Source organism: Equus przewalskii, chromosome 26 (genome assembly GCF_037783145.1).
Source record: "Equus przewalskii isolate Varuska chromosome 26, EquPr2, whole genome shotgun sequence".
Taxonomy (NCBI): Eukaryota; Metazoa; Chordata; class Mammalia; order Perissodactyla; family Equidae; genus Equus; species Equus przewalskii.
In genome coordinates this window covers 11,130,929-11,152,944 of record NC_091856.1, presented here as the reverse complement: position 1 = coordinate 11,152,944, position 22,016 = coordinate 11,130,929, and the positions used below count along the sequence as shown (strand labels likewise).

Sequence of the window (22,016 nt, the reverse complement as noted above, 5' to 3'; positions counted from 1 at the left end):
TTTAGAGCACTTGAGCTGTCTCTTGCTTCCATTGTAGGGAAGCAGTTAATCTCGTGCTTTTCCTGAAGCTTTAGAATGATCTCTGAAGTCTGGAATCTTGCAACCCTAACAGATTCCCTGGTGTGGGTTCATTCTAAAGCTAATTGTAATTATTGCATAGCTATTATGTGTCACCTCCTCTATAGGTGCTGTCACATATGTAATCTCATTCATGTCAAGTATCCTAACAGCCTTATGTGGGAGACATGATGACCCCCAGGTTTCATTCGAAGAAACAGAGGCCCAAACACTTGCCCCGGGTCACAGAGCTAGTCAGAGGCAGAGGCACCTGCAGCCTATACAACTTGACTTAGAACCTGCACGTTTTTTCCCCCTGTTACCATGCTAATTCTAGAACAGGACACAATATATGTAACCCTAATAAACCCCTGAAGTCCATGCAGCTCATTTTATCCACAGTCACATTTAAAGAAGAAACAGGAGTTCCTCTAAAAGCTGTTAAAAGTGAATTCTGTTTTTTATGCAAGTCCGTTGTGGAACATTGAAGAGGATCCAATTCCTAGCCTTGAACTGCCCTTCCCAAAAACTTCCTCCACCCCAATTCTCTCATACCCTGAATTTGTTCTGGAGTCTCTCAAAGGCCAACCTCTCAGACTCCTCCCTTAGCCCTGGCTCCATTTTCTCCTCCTCCTCCTCCTCCTACTAGTTGTGATAAAAAACACATACATAACATGACATCTACCCTCTTGACAGTTGTTAAGTGCACAGGACATTATTGTTAACTATGAGCACAATGTTGTACAGCAGATCTCTAGAATGTTTTCAGCTTGTGTGACTCAAAATTTACACACATTGAACAGCAACTCCCCATTTTCCCCTCTACCAGTCCCTGGCAACCACCACTCTACTCTCTTCTTCTGTGGATCTGACTACTTTAGATACTTCATGTAAGTGGAATCCTGCAGTATTTGTCCCTCTGTGACTGGCTTATTTCACTTGGCATAATGTCCTCAATGTCTATTGTCCTCTGTGTCCTCTCATCCCACTGTATCCCAGCTCTTATGTAATTTAACTTGATATCTTGTCAAGTTCTTTCTCTGTGTCTTAGTTATATATCTCTACCTAGTCTACAAATTCTGCTTCTCAAAACTCAGGAACTGGCCCAGCCAAGAGAGAAGGAGAAACTAAACAGAAGAGAACACAAATTCCTTTATCTGAAGAGAAGATTATAAACACTCACACATTTATTGAATTACTTTTGTTAGAGCCACTAATAGATGCCTCAGACAAAAGAGAACTAGAGTTTTAACTGAGAAGATGAGAGTAAAAGTCAGATTGAAAGAGAGAAAGGAGACATAATTGGAATTTGTTAGGTCCTAGAACTGCAGTATCCAATATGGTAGCCATTAGCCACATGTGGCTACTGAGCATCTGAAAAGCAGCTAGTTCAAATTGACATGTGCTGTAAGTATAAAATATACACTCGGTTTTGAGTGAAGATGTAGAAAGTGGAAATATTTTATCAACAATGTTTAATATTGATTATATATTTAATTGATACATCTTGACTACATTGGGTTAAATAAAATATATTATTAAAAGTTAATTTAAAATTAACTTCTTAAAATGTGGGACACGGAAAATTAAAATTATAGTATGACCTTGCATAAAATTACCATTGGACATTGCTGTTCTAGGAGGATCCCCAGGAATCAAAGGGCAAGATGAAGGCATGGTGCTAGAGCTAGAAAAAGCTTGAGGGACTAGGAGGAGGAAGCAGGACAAATTGGGGGAAGCAAGAGGGCCATGAGGTCACACTTCGCTAATTTCTCAATTGTTTTACAGCTGTCCTGTGTTACACGTACAATACAAGCACAAGCACACTCATATACATATTTTACTTTATAGTTAATTCCATAATTTGGCTTTTTTTGATGATTTATTTTTTTCCTTTGGCTCCTTTATGATTTGATAGAGTGGATACCTTCTTGCTAATAATATAGCTTTGATCAAAGGACAATGTTTCAGAGCCTCAGTTTCTTTAACTGTAAAATAGGAATAAAAATCTTGCTCTATATATTTAATTAGGTTTTTGCGAGGGTAAATTGGAAACTGTTTGACAAATAAAAGTGTTTTTTCTGTGTTGTTTGAGAGAGCAAGGGTCTTCATCCATTCCATCAAATCTGAGAACATTATCTGAATTACAGGAAACTTGAAGAGGACCTGAATAAAATTTGGAGAGATTTGACTGGGAAGTTATGTTGTTCTCCTTTCTACGTTCAGCTCCATATTTCTGATAAACTGGAGATGGCGAGGGGTGGAGAGGTGGATTAACTGGAGGGGAGATCATGGGGTGCATGGTGGGCTGCTGAGGAAGTTTATTTTCTGGAGGCAGGGTGGGCTAGCATGGGGCAGGAAGGGTGGTTCAGAGTACAGATGCGGGAGGCAGAGTAATAAGAGCCCTCCAAAGATGTCCTTGATTTTGGACTTCTGACCTCCTGACCTGTGAAAGAGTAAATTTCTAGTGTTTCAGGTCATCTAGTTTGTGGTAATTTGATATAGTGGTCTTAGGAAATTAATGCACTGGGCCAGAACCAATTTAGTTGTGGGAATAACAACTGGATAGCTTAAAATCTTGAAAGTTTGATTAAGTCATTCAACAGAACATCTCTTTCAGTAAAGGAACAGCAGCATAACTACAGCTTACACAGTGATATTGCATTCTCTTTGTAACAGTGTTAATAGGATATTCATTGCAGCACTGCTTTTAATAGAAAACACTGAAAACTAATTATCTAATTATGAGGAATGGCAAAATCAATTACAATACATCCATACTATAGAAAAAGAACCAGTTTAAAAAATGCACGTTTTTGAAAAAGCCTTTAATGATATAAGAAATTGCTCATATTGGGTTGAAAATAAGAAACGAGTTGTCAGAACTCATCACATTATACATTCAAGATTTATGCATTTCACTGTTTATGTCACACACTGAGTTTATCTCGGAAAAAAAAGAACTATAAACAAATATTAAACTCTAGTCAATAGATTCGCTTTTTGTAGCGGTATGAGTTAGCAATTCTGAAACGACTTTCTGTGTATTCTAGGCTTAAGCAAGTGAGTAGATATATTGAGGAGAATGGAAGCCAGTTTTTTCACTGTTAAAAAAGGGAGGTACAAACGTTAGAAGGTGGAAGTTGAGCACATACTATGCAGTGTTGGATTGGAACTCGAGGTATTAGTTGAATTCATGTTTTTTAAATATATATATTTTAGTGTATATTATGTACAGATAGAAGGATATATAAAAATCATAAATATATATAGAAGTAATTGATGGATAGATACAGATATTTTCTAACTCTGTCTGCTGAGAAGGTCTAGAAGAAATGACTATGTGTAACAGTGAGCACACCTAGCACCCAGAACTTGCTTTCTAAATACTATTTTCCAATAAAAGAAACTAAGACTTCTTGAAGAAACAGCAGATTCTAGAATTGGGTCAGGGAAGCACAAGATAAATCTGGATCATCTTGTACCCAGAAAGTAAATTTCCTAAAGAACAGCAGGAACATAACAGGACGCAGAAGCCAACATGAAGAGCTCCCACTGGCCAAATATGGGAGAGTTTGTGTGTCACAATAAATAATGACAGTAATGGACTTTAACCCAATAAATAAAATTAAAGTGTATGAGCCCATACTTATATCAACAAATGAATAAATGAGTAAATAAATAAAAAAATCAGAAAAGACGAGAGTTCTTCTTTTAGTAGAATGCCAATTAACAAATATAGAAGGAATGATTCAGATAGAAAATCATTAATGGATGCTAAAACTAGTGGGTGAAGGTTTAATGAAGAATGGAATATTTACATAGTCTCAAAGGATTTCCTCATAAATCACTTATTAATTTTAAAGGGAAAAATAGTGATGTTAGAGTGGAGAAAACTGGCAGCCTCCACTTTAACAAAGTGGTCAAAGTTAACAAAGCAATGTTATTGGTCTCCTAGTGAGATGCACTGAGAAGGATACAGCATGATTTGGGTGGTATTCCTGCCAAAAAAGACAAAACCGGAATCTGATCACACAAATTCAAATCAAAGGACACTGTGCAAAATAACTCGCTTGTATTCTTCAAAAATGTCAAGGTCAAGAAACACACACACACAAAAGTGAAGACCTATTCCAAATTAAAGGAGAGTAAAAATTGTGAGAATTAAATGTACCTAAAATTTGATCTTAACCAAGAAAAGACCATCTATAAAGGACATTTATGGGACAACTGATGAAATTTGAATATAGATTGTGACTGTGAATTGCATCAATATTAAATTTCCCGATTTTGATAGTTGCACTGTGGTTACATAAGAGAATCAATATCCTTATTCTTAGGAAATACATACTGATGTCTCCTACTTCCTCTCAAATGGTTCCTACCCAATAACATGCATAAATATAAACACATGCATAGACAGAATGATAAAACAGATGGGGTGAAGTGTATTGGTGAATCTGAGTAAAAGGTGTATGAGAGTTCTGTGTACTATTCTTGCAACTTTTCTGTAGAAAACATTTGAAATTATGTTAAAATACAAAGTTATAGAAATAGGATACAAACACCTGTATAGTATGATCATAAGTTCAAAAGAGTAAAACATTAAAAATATATTTATTTACCTTATTTGTATACATAGAAAAAGACTGAAAGGAAATATAACAAAATATTATCAATGGTTATGCCTCCATTTAAATGTTAGAAGTTATTATAAAATTTCTTATTTATATTTTCAAAATAGTCTGGCTTCCTCCCACACTTGGAATAAAGCCCGATGACTTTAAATGTCCATCCACCTCTTCAGAGGGACGTCTTGTTTATCACTCCATCTAAACAGCCACGTTGCTCTTCTCCATCATTTCTGATCCCCCTTTTCTGTGTTAGTGGTGTTAGCTCCTTTTAATGGAAAACTTTGGAAACAATCGAACATCCAATCTCAAGGAAGGATTATATATGTTATGATACAGCCATGTTCTGAACTGTTAGGCAGCCTACATTCTGGAAAATCTCTCCGGTGTGTTATCTCCCAAAAAGAGCTTGGCTGTCCTGCTTCCCGGCTTGTGATCAAGCTATTAGAACAAACTCCTCTCTTCTTCTAGCTTTCTTCCCTTTCATTTTGGGCAACTGGAGACAGCCAACAGAACCCACAGGTGAATTCCCATTGCTTCTTTGCGCTGTATGACTTGAGGCAACTTTCAAGTTATTGAAACTGGAAGCTAGAGTTTTTCCATTTGTATAGTGGGGAGAATAGTAAAAGCCTTCGAAGGGTTTTTTTGTGAGAATCAAGGAGATGGATGCACGTAAGGTCTCAGGCAAAGTACCCACTTCACTGGGGATGGTCAAATGTCAGTTCTCTTACAAACTAATTACCCCCTTTTTTGTGACGTCTTCACACGGTCCCCAGGCAGAACTAGCTGCTTACTCCTCTGTGCTCCCGTGGCTTTTTCTTATTTTTCCTAAAAGAGCATTTTCCATGGGGGGGATGGGGAGGTGTTAAGATTTTTCTAAGTTTCTCTTCCCTGGCTAGGCTGAGAGCTTTTCCGTGAGCACAAATTTGCCGTTTTTTATCTCTGAATCCCCAGTGCTTGGCACAGAGTCTGGAGAACAGCAGAGCTCAGTAAATGCTTATAGAAAGTGGGAAATTCCAGTTTTAACGACATTTCCCTCATGAAATCTTTTGATCCTCTGACTAGAAATAATTTCTCCCTCTGGTGGGAACTGAGTGCTCTGATCACATTTGGCCTTGAATCAGAGTTATTTGTGAGTGATTTTTCTTCTTTTTAATTTACCCTCCCACCCCCTCCTGCTACGCCTCAGTCATATGATTGCCAGAACTGCATCTTATTCATCTCTGAACCCCCAGCAGTGTCTGGCCCATGCATTCCATCATTTGTTTAAGATACAATTCTTCTTGAGCAAGGAGCAAGGGATATGACTCACACATTTAATGTACAATACAGTTTTGGCCTCTTTTGTGTAGGCCTGCTCAGCAAACCACTTCCCCATTGTGCAATGAATTGGAAGGTGGGGCTGATCCCAATGTTAAGATCAGTCAGGGTTACCAGAAGTCATTCACCTACCTCTGAATAAAAAGCCTTAATTCACAACTTGACTTCAAATCCAGGCGTCTCTATTTTACCAAGAATGTCTGGGTAAGAATCTGAATCATTATATATGTAAAAAATAGAATGCAAACTCTGGGCAGGACAAGGATTATTAGAACTGATGAGAGGATAAAGTAAAATTGGAATGCAATCATAGCATTATAGTTCCCACCATCACTGAGTTTTAGTCGTTCACGTTAGCAGCAATTACAATGCACTATTACATATGGCTATTTAAGATGAATTGCATTGGTTGCCATTACATTATATTAAATTTACATTATGGATAGAGGACAGCTGAAGAGAGATTCTGCCGGGGTCCAGTAACACCTTGGTGAATTTTTCATCCACTGAACAAATGTTTACTGAGCTTTTATCATGCCCCAGCTCTACGCTAGAAATGGCTGATAGTGAGGTAAATAAGACAGACCCTGCCCTTGCTCTCACTTTTTCTTTCTTGCTATTAAAAAGAATCCAAGTTGACTGTATTTATCCTGGTCACCAAACTTGCAGAATTGCTACGGAGAATGAAGAGAATGTTTATAAAGCAGTTCCCATGTTTTGATAGGCACTATGTAAGAACTCCATGTGATTATTCCCCAGCACAATATTAGTGCGTTAAAAATCAACCATGAAATTTCATTTCCAAGCCCCTTTTGCTTTTGACTTTAAGATTTTTCAATAGTGAAGCCTATTGACTCTCCTTTGCTTATCTGTTTTTAAAATTAAACTTGTTTGCACCATTTAACAAAGAAATAGTGTTTTGATTCCTTTTTGGAATATACATGCTCCACTCGGATGTTTCATGCAGTTGTTTTCCTTTAATATCCATATTTCCTCATCAATCTCACAGAACATTGGAACTGGAAGGGAACGTGGGTATCATCTAAACCAATGCTGGTCAAACATTTCCATTCTTTTCATAACATTTGAAAGTGCTTCTTTTTTAAAGACCTGAGGTTCTGGAACAATTCTGCATACCAAACAAACTGTACTTAATTATTAACTACTAATATTTCATTTTCTCATTTTCCTTAAAGACATATTACAGCCAATCAGAGCTTCCAATTAGTATGAGGTAATTAGAATTAGTAGTAGGCAGTGTGGCTATTAATTCCGGATTCAAATTACCTGGGTTTGAATCTTCCCTCCATCACTAACTAGCTGTGCAACCTTGAGCAAATTCCTTAAGTCTCTGTGCCTCAGTTTCCTCATCTGTAAATTAATGACAACAATAGTACATACCTCCTAGAGTTGTGAAGATTCCTGCATTATCACAGGCCCAACAAAGAAAAGGGCCCCCTTTGTTATTCTGTCAAACCTAATGGGTTTCCTTATAATATTAGGTTACTGATAAAATATTAGAAATACTTTAGCTTGTGAAAATTTATTACTACCTTTCAAGACTCCAATGAGGTTCTAGGATCTCAGGTTGGGAACTATTTGAGAATAAACTCTTTTAAAGATGAGGAACTTGAAACCCAGAGAAGTGAGTTGCCTGAGGACTCCCAGCTAGTCAGGGCCAGACCCGGCGCTAGAACTTGGAACTCCCAGACTGTGGTATTGTGCATTCATCAGGCTAATTAGAAGCCTGTTCATAAAGGTCGCAGACGCACCCAGATTATGGAGTGTGACACAGACATAGGATGGGGACCGTAGAAGCACTTATTGTTTTGGGTTCCGGGCACACTGAAAGCAATTAAGTATTGAAATTCCATTTCATTTGGGATAACAGAAGCCCCTTGACATCTGTAAGGAATATCTTCAGAATCTGGAAATTGCAAATTGTCAAATATCACTGTAGCATATAACTTCCTCCAGAACATGCATTGAAGAATAACTGAGAAATTCAAATAACCCACTAAGACCCTCAATATAGTCTATAAATATTAGACTAAAGTAACTGGTAAGGCTTTTAAAATACATTCTGCCACAGACATAAACTTGACACTATATTATGACATCATTACTGAAAACAAACCATGAGCTTACCTGAAGATGCAAAAATTCAGGGATGACAATGGGTGCCAAGGACCACTGCTGTCCAGTAACACGCTGACAGATGGAGCAGTGATGGGAAGTGCACGGTGCAGGATGAAGTCAGCAGGATGAAGCTGCCGAGCTCCTACACTCACTGCAGACTCTGGACCCTCAGCTAGGCTTACTGAGTGCTAAGTGACGGTCTCAGCAGTCCTGACAGTTTTCCAGTCCTGTCTCAACCAATTGCCAGTTACTACCTGTCATGAACCTTCTGAGAAGATCCTGAGGAGTGGAAATTTGAGAATGATAAACCCAAGAATTCCAAGGGCCTACTGTACTCAGTGCTCGTGAGGGCTGATTAATACTCATATATCCTGCTGGGGGGACTGTAAATGGATACAAAATTTGGGGAGAACAATTTAATATTTAATTATCGTAAGTTTTAAAAATAGGGGGCTGGCCCCATGGCCAAGTGGTTGGGTTCGCGCGCTCCGCTGCAGGTGGTCCAGTGTTTCATTGGTTTGAATCCTGGGCGCGGACGTGGCGCTGCTCATCAGGCCACGCTGAGGTGGTATCCCACATGCCACAACTAGAAGGACCTACAACGAAGAATATACAACTATGTACCGGGGAGCTTTGGGGAGAAAAAGGAAAAAAATAAAATCTTTAAAAATATCCATTTCCTTTGACCAGTATATCCACATCTAGAAATCTAGTTTAGGGGAACAATTAGAGACACATGGACAAAGAGATATTCACAGTTGTCTAGCAGCATTATACAATAGCAAAATACAGAAAACAATCTCAATGGCCATTAATAGGAAACTGATTAAAAAATTATTGTATGTTTATACAGCAGAAAACTAAGCTGCAATTACAAATGATATTTTAGAATAAAATTTATTGATGTGGGAAAATACTTAGGATATATACTGAGCCAAAAAAATCAGAATACAAATCAATATACGCACATTATAAGAAAAACTTCATGTCTTCAAATAGAAGGAAGACCAAAAGAAAATACACCAAAATATAAACAATGGCATAGTTTAGACTAAGGTGGGATTATAAGTGATTTTTATTTTTCTGTGTATTAAATGGTTTCTACACTGAGTATGTAGTACTTTTTAAATCAACTGGTTTTCATTAAATAATATGTGCACATAATTAAACATGAAAGGAAAAGAAATACAGACACCTAGTTCCTCTTCACAGAAACAACGCTATTAACAGTTTCTGTGTATGCTTCCAGAGATTCTATGGTGGAGGAATTGTGTGTGTGTACATGCACGTGTGTGCGTGTTCACATTCATTCCTTCACAAATGGAAGAATACTACAAATATTGTTTTATACTTCAGTTTTTCCACTTAGCAATACATCTTGGAGATCATTTCACATTAGTAAATATACAGCTACCACATACGTTTTAATGGCTGCATAGTATTCCCTAGTATGGATGGAACATAATTGGTTAATACTGATAATTCAGTAAATATTGATGGGATAAATGAATGAATGAAGACAATTCAAACGGAGTTTTCATTACTGGCCACTCCTAATTGCACACATTCTTATCCTAAGTCAGGCATCCTAGAAGCAGAGCCTGAGACAGGGATTCTGGTATGAGTGATTGAGAGAATGCTCACCAAAGAAACCTGTAAGGAAGCAGGATGGGAAGGTCAAGCAGTCAGGTAAAGATGTGACTCCAGTGAAAGGCTAGCCTTGGCCTGACTCAAGGCGAGCTCTGGAGCATAAATCACACTGCAGAGGTGGTCCCATCCTGAGACGAGGTACCAGCTATTTTAACCCTTTATCCAGCAGTTTTCAGCCACAGGCTGAGGGTGAAGGGGACACATCCTCCTGGGATAGTCAGCTCTCATTACGCGGAGGGCAATTTCTGTGAGCTATGAGCAGTCAACGCTCACAGCAGCGGGGGCACAGACAGATGCCAACAGCTCACCAACACTGTCCACTACACCAACTCAACCATTTTTATTCGTGTAAAAAAAGCTAATTCATAAATATACTCATTCTTCTTCCTAGCTATTAACTCTAAAAGTCCTCGTTCCTTACATATACATGCAGAAAGGTAAGCAAACAAATGTATTGTTTCCCCTAACTAATAAGATTTGGCACAGTATTATCTTTAAATAAAATGTGCTTGCTTCCTTTAAAAAATATACTCAACACACAGCAAAATAAACAAAATAAATTTAGCAAAAAAAAAAAAGCTAAATTTAGTTTAACTTTTGGCAAAGAACTAAGTAGTGCTTTCATTGTTCTCAAATACATATTTTCCTGAATTGAACTGTTTGTGCTTGGTGTTCGTACTTGAATTTCAACAAATATCAGTATTTGACAGGTCTTTTTTCTGAGGTTTTTTTGAAATATTGGCTTCTAGTTTCAAAACTCTCACTGCTTTGGGGGCAGGTAGCGTAACTCCAAATACACACAGAGGTGAGTGATAATCAGAAAGGAACCTAAGGACCAACTAACCCAAACCTCTAAGTTTACAGGTGCAGAAACTGAGGCTCAGGGAAGGGAAGTGACGTCGCTAAGGCAGCAGGTCACGGTAGGGGTGGAAACAGCGGAAGGACCCCAGTCCGCTGGCTCTGCTTCTAAGCTCTCCAAATGACCGACTGCTGCTTCCCCCAAAGGACATTCAACCACTGAGATGGGTTTAGCTTGAATTCAAACTTCTTGTTTCTTTCTTATAGCCTTGACAGTTTTTGCCAGTGACAACTAACTCTGGAAAAAAAGACAAAAAATAAAAAAAACTTGAGGAATTATAATTTTCCTGTGTACCCACTACAGCGTATTCAAGCGTGAAGTGGGACAAAAAGCAGAATGGGTTAGACTTGGATGCTGTGTGGGGAAATTCCTTGACATCTGAGCATTTTGGACTATTCAGGAAATGCCTTGAGACTTGGCTTCCTTCTGTCTTGCTGTCTCTGGAATCGCCACGAGGGCTAGGGAAAGAAGCGGGCTCACACTAATTATTAACAACAGCTTTCCAGGGGGGCCAGAGTTTGTCCTCTGCGGACGGATTTTAAGATGCCAGCCCTTCTACACCTTTACCCTAAGGAGGCTGTGCTCTGACAGGTTACCCCTGGGAGCAGGGGAAGTCTCAAGGCAAGACATCTACACGAAGGGTAATTAGTCTTCAGACAGAATAGAGTTTTGCTTAATTACCAGTTGCTTTTTTCCCAAGAGGTCGACACTTGCACAAGTTTTTCTATAGATAAGAAGGAAGAAAGCAGAAGTTTCTGAGTCTAGGAGGATATTCTGCAGTGTTTCTTGGGCCTGTAATTTTAAAAGAGGCTGTGTGGCTAAATGCAAATGAATGAGCCCAGCCCTGTTGAGCTCTGACCTTCCATCTGGTGGGGAAGGAGAAAGAGGCTGCTGTTTCTCCACGGTTTATCCTGTCCCTGGGATCGTGACGGATTCTTTAGTTTCATCGCCTCTTCCGATCCCCACAACAATGCTGTGAGCTAGGTAGGAGAGTCCTTATTCTATAGACAAGGAAACAGGCATAGAGGGAAGGTGACCAGCCAAGACCACAGAGCTGGTCAACAAGTCAAACCTGGGCTGTGAAGCCTTAGCTGCTCACTTGCCTTTCAGGATGACCAAGATGTATTTCCTAGTGTTTTCTTTCTTTCCAGCCCTCTAAAATCTCTGGGTAAATCAGAGAAAGCATTTGGTATGGCCAAAGTGGGATCCTACTGGGGTTTTTTTTTAACAAAAGGTGTAAACCCATTGGGTTTTTTCCTATCCCAGACAAAACAGGTTCTGTCCTTCACATCTCAGCCAAAGGCCACCTCCTTGGGAACCTCTCACTCGCCAGGGTGCTAGGTTTCTCCCCTCTTAGACCTTCAGATCATTCTCTGTTTCCAAGATCTGTATTTTCATCAGGGCTGCTCTGGATTTTTAGGGTCTGGCATCCAGCAAAGCCTCAATAAATGGTGGCTGCCATGAATTCAGGCTGACCTGTGCAGAGCAGGGGCCCAGTGAGCAGAAACAGCGGAGTTCTCACGGGATCCAGCTGCTCTGGGACGCTCCTTCCTCCTGCAGCCACTGGATTCAAGTGACGTCCCTCTATCTCAGTAGGGAAGAGGCAGCCTGGCCCCAGGCTCAGCACCAAGCCCAAGAGGCCCTTGCACAGCTCCTACCCTATTCCTGGGCAGTAAAATTCTGCTCCTCCATACTCTGCGCTGCCTGGAAACCCTCCAGCCTGTAATCCTTCTGAGGTCTCAAGTGTGCAGCTCTCAGTTGCCCCTCCCTGGAGAGGGCTAGGCTTGGTGCCTGGGACAATGCTCCTCATATTCTCTCTGAATAAAATTAAATTAATAGCATTTGCCACTTAATCTCTCCATTTTTAATAGATTATATATTAACTTTTTGTTTGCTATCTTTAAAATTACCCTGTGAGGTAATTTTGTACCCATTTTACATATGGGAAAGCTGAGGATTGCTGAGGTTAAATAAAGGCTAAAGTGCACACCATAGCACGAGCAGGAGCTCAAACCTGGGAGGCTTAAACCCAAATCTCACGTTTTCCCCACTTGGGAGCAAGGACAGTATCTTATGCATTTTGTAACCTATGTAGTGCTTCCTAAAGAATATTCTCTCCTGCTGAATGGAATGAAAGGCCTTTCCTATGGATAGAAGCCAGCAGCACAAATCACACCCAAGAAGCACCAGGAGAGGCAATCCAGCAGGAAGGGGACTCTGGACCAGGGCTTGACTGCATCTACTTTCTATATATCTACTGATAACCTCCTGGGGCCAGTCAACCTTTCACTGAGAATTCAAAAGAAGGATTTTGAATTCCAAGAGGATCGTAAACTTTATCGGTGAGCTTAAGGCTGGGAAATTGTTTGCCTAAAATCTTTGCACCTCACATTGAAATTCTTCCATTCCTTATTCTTTGATTTCTTCTTCCTGCTTTATTAATTCATTTGGGAAATATTTATGGAGTGTCTACTATGTGCCAGGCACAATTCTAGGCACTTCGTCCCATCTCATTCTGCACCTTCATTCATCCGTTCATTCATTCCTTTTTAAGTCACTTATTATTTACCTGTGTGTAAGGCAGGAAATTTCACTTGTTTTACACTTTTACTGAAATACCTCTGGGATAATTAGGGAAGAAAGTGAGAAACCTAGGGACAGTTTTGCCAACCAGCTGCAAGTACCCGCCCCATTGGGGTTTTAGGTCCAAATGCCCAGAGCAGTGAAAGGAGTTAAGTTTCAGCTGTGCCTTATACTGCTCGTGTGATGCGGGGAAATCACTGAACCCCTCTAAGGCCTGGGTTTTATTCTCTGCAAAATGGGGATCACCCACCCCCCTCCGACCCCACTCACCACAGGGCTGTGGAGGATCATGTGGGAATTCAAGAAAAATGTCTAGCAAAGGGCCCAGTGTGGCCCAAGTTCTCAGCACATGAACCTCTCAAAAGGATGATGATGTACGTCCCCAAGCAGCTTTCTCCCTGCCAACACCAGCAGGCAGGCGGCACACAGCGGCATCTGGACAGCACTGGGCAGCACGTGATCTCCCCTAGTCACCTCGGGGAGGCTGCAAGGCAGGGTTACGTTAGGGCAAAAGACAGTCCAATTGCAGCCTTTGTCTTTATCAGCCTGAGCAGCCGCACAGTCCTTCAGCACAAGGCAGTGACATTCCAATTCCCTGACTGGACACTCAAGGGAGGGGATTCTTGGAAAGAGATGAGGGTGGGAGGGGGCTGACGGCTGCTCTGCAGCTCTTTCTGCTTCCCTTGCATTTCGCTTTTGGTAGTCCCTTGCTTGCAAGGCCTCCTCCGGCGAGGAGAGGTGCTTTGTTTTTGTGATCTCGAGGAACAGCTGAGGCCCCGAGGGGCAGGGAGGGGTGGGAGGGGTGTGCTTTGGTCCTGTGCCCCTGCTTGGGTGAGGCACTTCTTGCCTCACAGGAAACGCTATGGCTTCCATGTGCACGAAGGTGAGCAGACTCCCATAGGTCTAGGACTCAGAATGGAATTTTCAAGAGGAGCAAGGCCTTCCGGCCCTTTGAAGCTCTCATCCTGTTCTCCGGCTGTGTGCACAGCAGAGTGGATGTTAAGTATGTTTGCTGAATGAATGCAAGAGCCCTCATGCAGGAAAGGTCACATTGCCACACACAGTTGCAGCTTTCCTCTAGGGTAGTCTAGGGTAGAAACGTGTTCACTCCGTTATAAGCTCACCTAGCAAAACACCAAGTTCAACGAACGGTGAGCAGCGCACTCTGTCCCTGCTCTCAGTGAGCTAATGACCCAGCTGTCTCCTAGAAGGGCTGGTCACTTTATAATTCCGTAATGGAAACCTGCAATCAAAGGAAACCTCAATGATGAGAACTTCTTTGTTCTCCTCACGGCCTGGGCCACTCATACTACAGAGCTCGAGGCTCTCATATTCTCCACAGGTCTGCAGGTTAGAGGGTGGGGCAATCTGAACTTGAGCTTTGAGCTTTTTCTCTCTCCAAAATGAAGCACAAAATACCAACCCTGCTAATTTCTATCTGATCCCAGGACAACTTTTTGAGTCCCAGTTTCCTCATCTGCAAAAGAGAAATAGTAATAATACCTACCTCACAGGTTTCAGGTTGGGATGGAGGGAGTAATGACTATGAGGGTGCCTTGTAAAATGTGCTACACGTCAGTTAGCACTAGGCGGTGAAAATCACCAAAAAAAAAAAAAACCCCACCCTGAAATCAGAGACCATTTGTGGAAACTGTCCCTTATTGATTGGACGACCTTGGCCACGTTACATGAACTCGCTGTGCCTCAGTTTCCTCTTTCCCAAATGGAGGGCATACTGCCTTGTTCAAAGGGTTGTGAGAACTAAAATAAGGCAGTACTGTGTCGGGCACACAAATGGCACTCAATAAGTGGTTCTCTCCCCAGCACCTTTCCTGGATTTCATTTCCCCATGGAGGAGTGAGCGACAAGAATTTTCCCAGTCAGCTCGATGTCCGCACCGCATCGCCTCCTGCACTGCCCCTTGTCACGTCCGCAGCTCGACTAACTGCAGACGTGGAGAAACTCGTAACGGAAGCGGCCGCCTAGTCCGCGCCGCCGGGCCGCGCACGCGCGCCTGGGCCGGCGCCGGGAGCACTGCCTGCTAGTTACCTTTCACCCAGTTCGCCGGCTCGCGGCGCCGGGTTACTCCAGGGCAGACGTGGGGCCCCGCGCAGGCGCGCAGCGCGCTCCCCCCGAGGCTGGGCGTCACAGCATTAGCTGTCGGTGGTTTCCGTTCTCCTCTGAAATAAACGGTGTGGGCTTTCCGAATGCGCCCCAAGTCCTGGGTCTGGTCACGTTCTCAGGCGTGGCGGGGTGACCGAGGCCCCCCCCGAGCCATCACCCTCGCGCGTCCCCTGCCCCGGACACCCCATTCCTTCTCATTCCCCTTTCTCCCGGCTGCTGTCCTCCCACTGCCCCTCCCCCACAGCTGGGCGCTCCTCAGCTCTGCCATCTCCCCACCTCTCCTCCTCCCCCAAAGGCCCTTCAGAAAGGAGCCCACGCCCGCGGAAAAGCCACGTGGGCACAGCCTTGATGTTCCCACTGCTGGCCGGCAGGGGCCCGGACCTAACGACCATCTTTGACGTGAAAAGAAGCACATTCTCTTTTTTTTCTCTTTCCCAGCGGCTCCGCGGCAGCCGGCCGAGGCCGCCGCGCGCCCCGGGGTTACTGCCGGGCGGGGCGGGGCGGGGCGGGGGGCCTCCTCGCCTCCCCGAAACCACAGGCGCAGAGACGCCTGCAGTCGGCTGGCTGGCGGGGTTGTGAGTTCCCACTGCACCACCCTTTCTGGGGTTCTTGTCATCTCTTCTGTTCCAGGGGTCCTCCCTCTCCTGACATCCCACGCTTTAGGGGCAGGGAACACGGTCTGGGATGAGGAATGAGAGCCAGATGTGTGCGAAGTATACCTCTCCTTCCTATGGCCTGTCCCCTGTCTTCCTGCCTTTGGTTCCTGCAGCTCAATAACAACCCCAAAAGAATGGAGGCCGGCTTGGCTTCCTCCAGGCTCTGCGACCGACTGGCATGATTTGGGATAAGTCCTTTTCCCTCTCCAGGATCAGTCTTCACTTGTAAGATGTAGGGGTCCGTCTGGATGACCCCCAGGCCTTTCAGCATTAAAGTTAGGTGATGAATCCTAAGATTTTAAATTTGGTAATGTCATGTCTCTTGCATTTCAAACAGGGCCAGCAAGGAATGCTGTTAAAGAGAATTGCCATTGAAGTTACATGTTTGTTCCATGATTGGACATTTTGAGGTTTTCTAGGTTTCTTTGAAATGTGTAGCTGTCTCAAGACATTAACATTTAAGGTTAAATATGTAGGTTATTTCCCCAATGTACTAATAGACATGAGGGCACCTACCCCAAATTATACTTCTCTGACTCTGCCTTTGCCCCCAGCACGTATATAATGCAGCCAACTGGTGCAGATTCATTGTTAATTAATAAAAGCTAATTCATGAATAGTGGGTGTAGGGTTCCTATGCTTTCATTTTAATATGAATAGATTTTTAAAACTCATAAGCAGATAAATGTATCATCACATGAGAAAAAAATATGAAGGCTGAACATAGACTATTTAGACCAACTTGAATATGATAAATCCTAAATGAGTCTATATGTTTGAACAGAAATTAGTATAAAGACCTGAACTTTGTTAAAAAACACCTAACGTACTTTATGAGAGGAAAGAAAATAAGGAACCAATAAATCTGCAGTTTCTTTCCATTTCTGCCTTGTATAATTCTCATGATAATGCTGTGAGTTAAGTGAGTAAAAATTATGGTTTGCATTTTGCAGAGGAAGAAACTGAGGCTAAAAGAGGTTGAACATCTGGCCCAAGGTCACACAGCTAGCGCGTGATAAAACTGAAGGCAGGGTTTCTCAGGCCAGGCCTTCTCCTGTAGGAGAGTGCCTTCCAATAATGGCTTTGTGTGTGTACTCATGGAGGTGGGGAGGATGGACAAGTGGAGAGATCAGATTTGTCTATTATTACAGCTAATATTTATTGAACTTTATAATGTTGCAGGGTCTGGGTTAGCACTTTGCATGCATTATTCCATTTAACTCTTCTAACAGCCTTATAAGGAAAATAATAATATTGTCTCTTTTACAGCAGCCAAAGAAACTGGGGCCTGAAAAAGAGAGGTGAGTTGTTCAAGTTCTTAGAGAAAGTGGTGAAACAAGGATTTACCTTGGGACCACCTCCAAAGATCAAGGAGGACCTTTGTTTTAGGTGTTTCTGTTGGCTGAAAACTCAGGCTGAATCATCAATGAAATGTGAGTTCAGGGAGCAAAAGGGACCTCAGGTTGCATGACTAGAAATCCAAGGTAAAGAATGGAGAGGAGAGTCTTGCTCTCCTGTGTGCTAGTCAGATCTCACCTGGAAGGCTGGCTCAGGTCTGGGCACCATATATGAAGATCCGGACACTTACCGTAAGGTGGCAGCCAGGAACACAGCTAGGGGTTGTCCAAGATGAAGGGCCAGGGAGGAGCTGCATTGGGCTCCTCTAATCTCTGCCACCACCGTGGGACATTTGAGATTCTCAAGGGCAAAAACAACATATGAGGCAGTGTGGTATAGTGAAAATAGTGAGGGATTTTCAGCCAGACTGACATGGTCTTGACTCTGTCATCCCTTCCTAGCTAGATGACCTTGAGTATATTCCTTAACTTCTCTGTGCCTCAGTTTTCCCAGTTATAAAATGGGGAGAATCAGACCTACCTTGCAGCATTGCTGTGAGAACTAATTGAGATAACATATGTTTACTAGCCATCCTCTCCCTGTTTGCCACCCCCATATAAACACAGAGGAAGGATGAATTTAGTCTTTGGCCAATAATTTAATGAGGTCCTTAAAAAGGGTAATTTCAAATCTTCAGCAAGGTTTGTGTGGCTGAAGTGGTGGCCTTTAAGGGTTTAGCCAGGTTTTTAGAAAAAGGAGCCAGGGGTCAGGGGTGGGGTGGCCTGATGGTGTAGTGGTTGAGTTTGTGTGCTCCGCTTTGGTGGCCCAGGGTTTGCATGTTCAGATCCTGGGAGCTGACCCACACACCACTCATCAAGCCATGCTTTGGCAGCGTCCCACGTACAGAGTAGAGGAAGATTGGCATAGATCTTAGCTCAGTGACAATCTTCTTCAAGTAAAAAGAGGAATATTGACAACATACGTTGGCTCAGGGCCAATCTTCCTCACCACCCACCCCCCCCAAAAAAGAAAGAAAAGAAAAAAGGAATGGGTTGGAGAGAGCTTAATGGATTTGTCTACATAACAGAACAACAAGAATTTGGAGTCTCAGGCAATCTGGGAGTGAAGATTTGAGGAGGAGAGATAGAAGAGAAAAGGAAGAGAGAGGAGGATTAAGGGATTTGGCAGGAGGCCGGATTTGAAAATGTGGACATGGTCAGAGGCTTTATAAAGAATAGGAATGACGGATACTAAATTTAACATTGATTGCATTGTTGTAACATAAACCCTCCCTTTCCCCAAAGGCTCAGTACAGATTGTGCAGGTATTAATTTGAGTTAAACATTTGTGGGACACAAGTGCAGAACAACAAAACAATCCCCAAACAGAGTAATTCTGACGAAGCTGGTGATTAGGGCCTGCGCTAATCAAGAAGTGTAAGGTACACTTGGGAGTTCAAAGAACTCTTGGGGAGATTTTTAGGTTTTTCCATAATCCATGGAAAGGGAGATCTAAACCACTTACTGTCTGCATCTGAAGAGTCAGGATAACTCCAGCTGACACCTGGATTTCTGATGGAAAGAATCCAGTGTAGGGGCCGGCCTGGTGGCGTAGCAGTTAAGTGCACACGTTCCACTTCTCGGCGGCCCGGGGTTCGCCGGTTCGGATCCCGGGTGTGGACATGGCACCGCTTGGCAAGCCATGCTGTGGTAGGCATCCCACATAGAAAGTAGAAGAAGATGGGCACGGATGTTAGCTCAGGGCCAGTCTTCCTCAGCAGAAAGACGATAATTGGTGGCAGATGTTAGCTCAGAGCTAATCTTCCTCAAAAAAAAAAAAAAAAAAAAAGAATCTAGTGTAGAGCAAATACTTTTCTTTTTAAAGATTGGCCCTGAGCTAACATCTGTTGCCAATCTTTTTATTTTCTTCTTCTTCTCCCCAAAGCCCCTCGGTACATAGTGGTATATTCTAGTTGTAGGTCCTTCCAGTTCTGCTTTGTGGGACGCTGCCTCAGCATGGCCTGATGAGCTGTGCCACATCTGCCCCCAGGATCCAAACCTGCGAAACCCTGGGCCACCGAAGCGGAGCATGCAGACTTAACCACTTGGCCATGGGGCCAGATGTGAGCAGATACTTTTTTTTTTTGAGGAAGATCAGCCCTAAACTAACATCTGCTGCCAATCCTCCTCTTTTTGCTGAGGAAGACTGGCCTTGAGCTAACATCCATGCCCATCTTCCTCTACTTTATATGTGGGATGCCTGCCACAGCATGGCTTGCCAAGCAGTGCCATGTCTGCATCCGGGATCCGAACCTGCGAACCCTGGGCAGTCGAAGCGGAACGTGTGTGCACTTAACCGCTGAGCCACCAGGCCGGCCCCCCGAGCAGATAGTTTTAAAAGTAGGTAATTTAAAAAATTCAGTTTATCTCATCCTTATATAGCTTTTCTGTGCTCTAGGAACTGCTCTAGACACTTTACATATATAGCACTTTTAATCCTCATTACCACTCTGCATGTGTTATTACCCTATTTAAAGATGCATTCTCTAAGGCACAGAGAAGGTAAATAATTTGCCCAAGGTACCACAGCTGGCAAGTGGCACTGCCTGGGTTCAAATACAGGCAAATCTTTTGAGGGATGGGATACTTAGGATGGCTGGAGGGCAGTCCGGGAGCTCTAAGGGGACACGTGAGAGGGCGCTGCAGGAGGTGTGAGCTGCAGAGGAACAGTGAGGCCTCATGGACACAGGGTCCCCCAAAGCCCAGGGAGGCTGTAGCTTAGTTGCTGGTAGGACTGCACTGCTCTGTCCCACTCGTAGCACCCGCCCTCCTTCCAGGTTCCCCAAGCGACCTCAAGTGGGCTGTTGAGAACTTTGAGAGATGTCAAGGGCCGTGGAATTGGCCTGGAGGGAAAACATTATTGAAACCTGGGGCATACTTGACAGAGGTGGGCCCCCAAAAAAGCCCTCTGTGGGAACCATAGCTATAGATTGACGTTGACTAGAAGAGCCAAAGAAAAGTAGTATGGTAAGTCAGACCTGGGGCGGGGAGGGGGGCGGGGGGGGTGACTGCTCTTAATCACCTTCTCGAAACCTCAGTTTCCTCAAGTATAAAATGAGGATAATGGCACTTACCTCACAGGGCTATTTATAAGATAAAAAGAGATGATGCAGGTGAGCATGCTCTGAAACTATGAATACACCACAGAAATGCTATTTGTATTGCAGGAAAAGTGGTGTTTGGGACATTGTTCATAATCAGTCAACTCAATTTCCAGTTGTATTTGGGAGTGAAGATCCAAGCCCACCCCAAGGGGAAATCAGGGACCCTCCATCAAAACAAAAAAGAAGAACATTTCAGTTTGTTATGGGTTTGCGTCAGCTGGCTCACTAGCATATATTCCGTAATTTGTTATACTGAATCTTTCTGCTGTGCTGTAAGCCAAAGAGAGGTGAGGTGAGCCAGCTGGCCCCTGGGGAAAGTGCTTTCTCATCTATTGAAGCACCTTCCTCCTGTCAAAGGGCTCACCTGTCATTGGATGCTTTGTTCCTGTGCTGCCCCTGTCTTCCCTCTGGCAAGTCTCTCTGCCCTTCAGCCAAATTGTCAGCAATTTCCCAGATACCGACCACCTTCTCTCGAGCCCTTCTCCACTCATCCTACCGACTCTCCTTTAGGTACTGATGCATTTTCCCTCTCATATTCGGGCACCCACCAGCTCCCAAATAAAGATATTTAGCAGCCATTCCTGCTCTGTAACAAGAAATCAATACACTAAAGGAAAATATAGATTTTCCGGGTGGAACAAAAAGGTTCCAGGAAGAGACCATCTGTCACCTTCACAAGCTGTGCCAAAGCTTCTCATAAATGAGACAATAAGAGTTCATTGGCATTTTTCCCTTGACTTCTTTCACTTCGTGACCATTTAAGGTAAAGAGCTATGACTGTTTGTTTTGTGTTCATTTGCTAGATTCAGAGTTACCACGTACAGCTGTGAGAAACACACGAATTTAAAAATACACAACTTGGAAGCAGCAGTCATGAATACAGCATCATCAGAAGGCAAATTAATTGTAATCAGTGGGTGAAGTCTGCGGGCCTGAGGAAGAGGGAGTGTCTTTTTTCAAATTTAAAGTTGATATAAATAAAGTGTATGAACTGATGAACACTCAAAGCTATTCATGTAGGTTATTTTATTCTTCACTTTAGCGACCACGTGAACCTACTACTGCCTTCATTTCCACCTCACTCCACTCTCCAGATTTAAGAATAGGTTAAAATAGATTTAATGATAATTTAATAATTATTGAACACTTGTTTTCTTCTGAGCATTGGGCTTATCATCTTATATACTTTATCTCATTTAATTCTCATAACATTACCCAATAAAGTACTATTTATCTCAACCTTGAAAATGAGGAAGTGGAAGCAAGTGGTGTTCAGTAATTTGCCTAACATCGCCACTTTAAGAGGCAGCAGGGCTGCAAGTGGCTTCAGCTTTTCTGGCTCCAAAGTCTGTGCTCCACAGCATTATTCAGAATTCCTTCCCTTGTTGCTGACACAACATCTTCAATTTTCCCCTCCATACCTGGCTTCTGTACTCCTCACTCCGGTAAGCTACTTTTGTAATATTACTTTCCTCTCGAACAATACCAATCGCTGT

At 42.8% G+C, this 22,016-nt stretch overlaps 1 long non-coding RNA gene across 1 annotated transcript; it reads left to right on the top strand.

Annotated features, from left to right (window-relative positions):
• The first annotated feature begins 15,308 nt into the window (after window positions 1-15,308).
• Window positions 15,309-21,620, top strand: LOC139079562 (uncharacterized). Its single transcript, XR_011533268.1, has 3 exons — window positions 15,309-16,294; window positions 17,289-17,320; window positions 21,324-21,620. It is a non-coding gene; the product is annotated as an uncharacterized lncRNA (long non-coding RNA).
• Window positions 21,621-22,016: the final 396 nt, after the last annotated feature.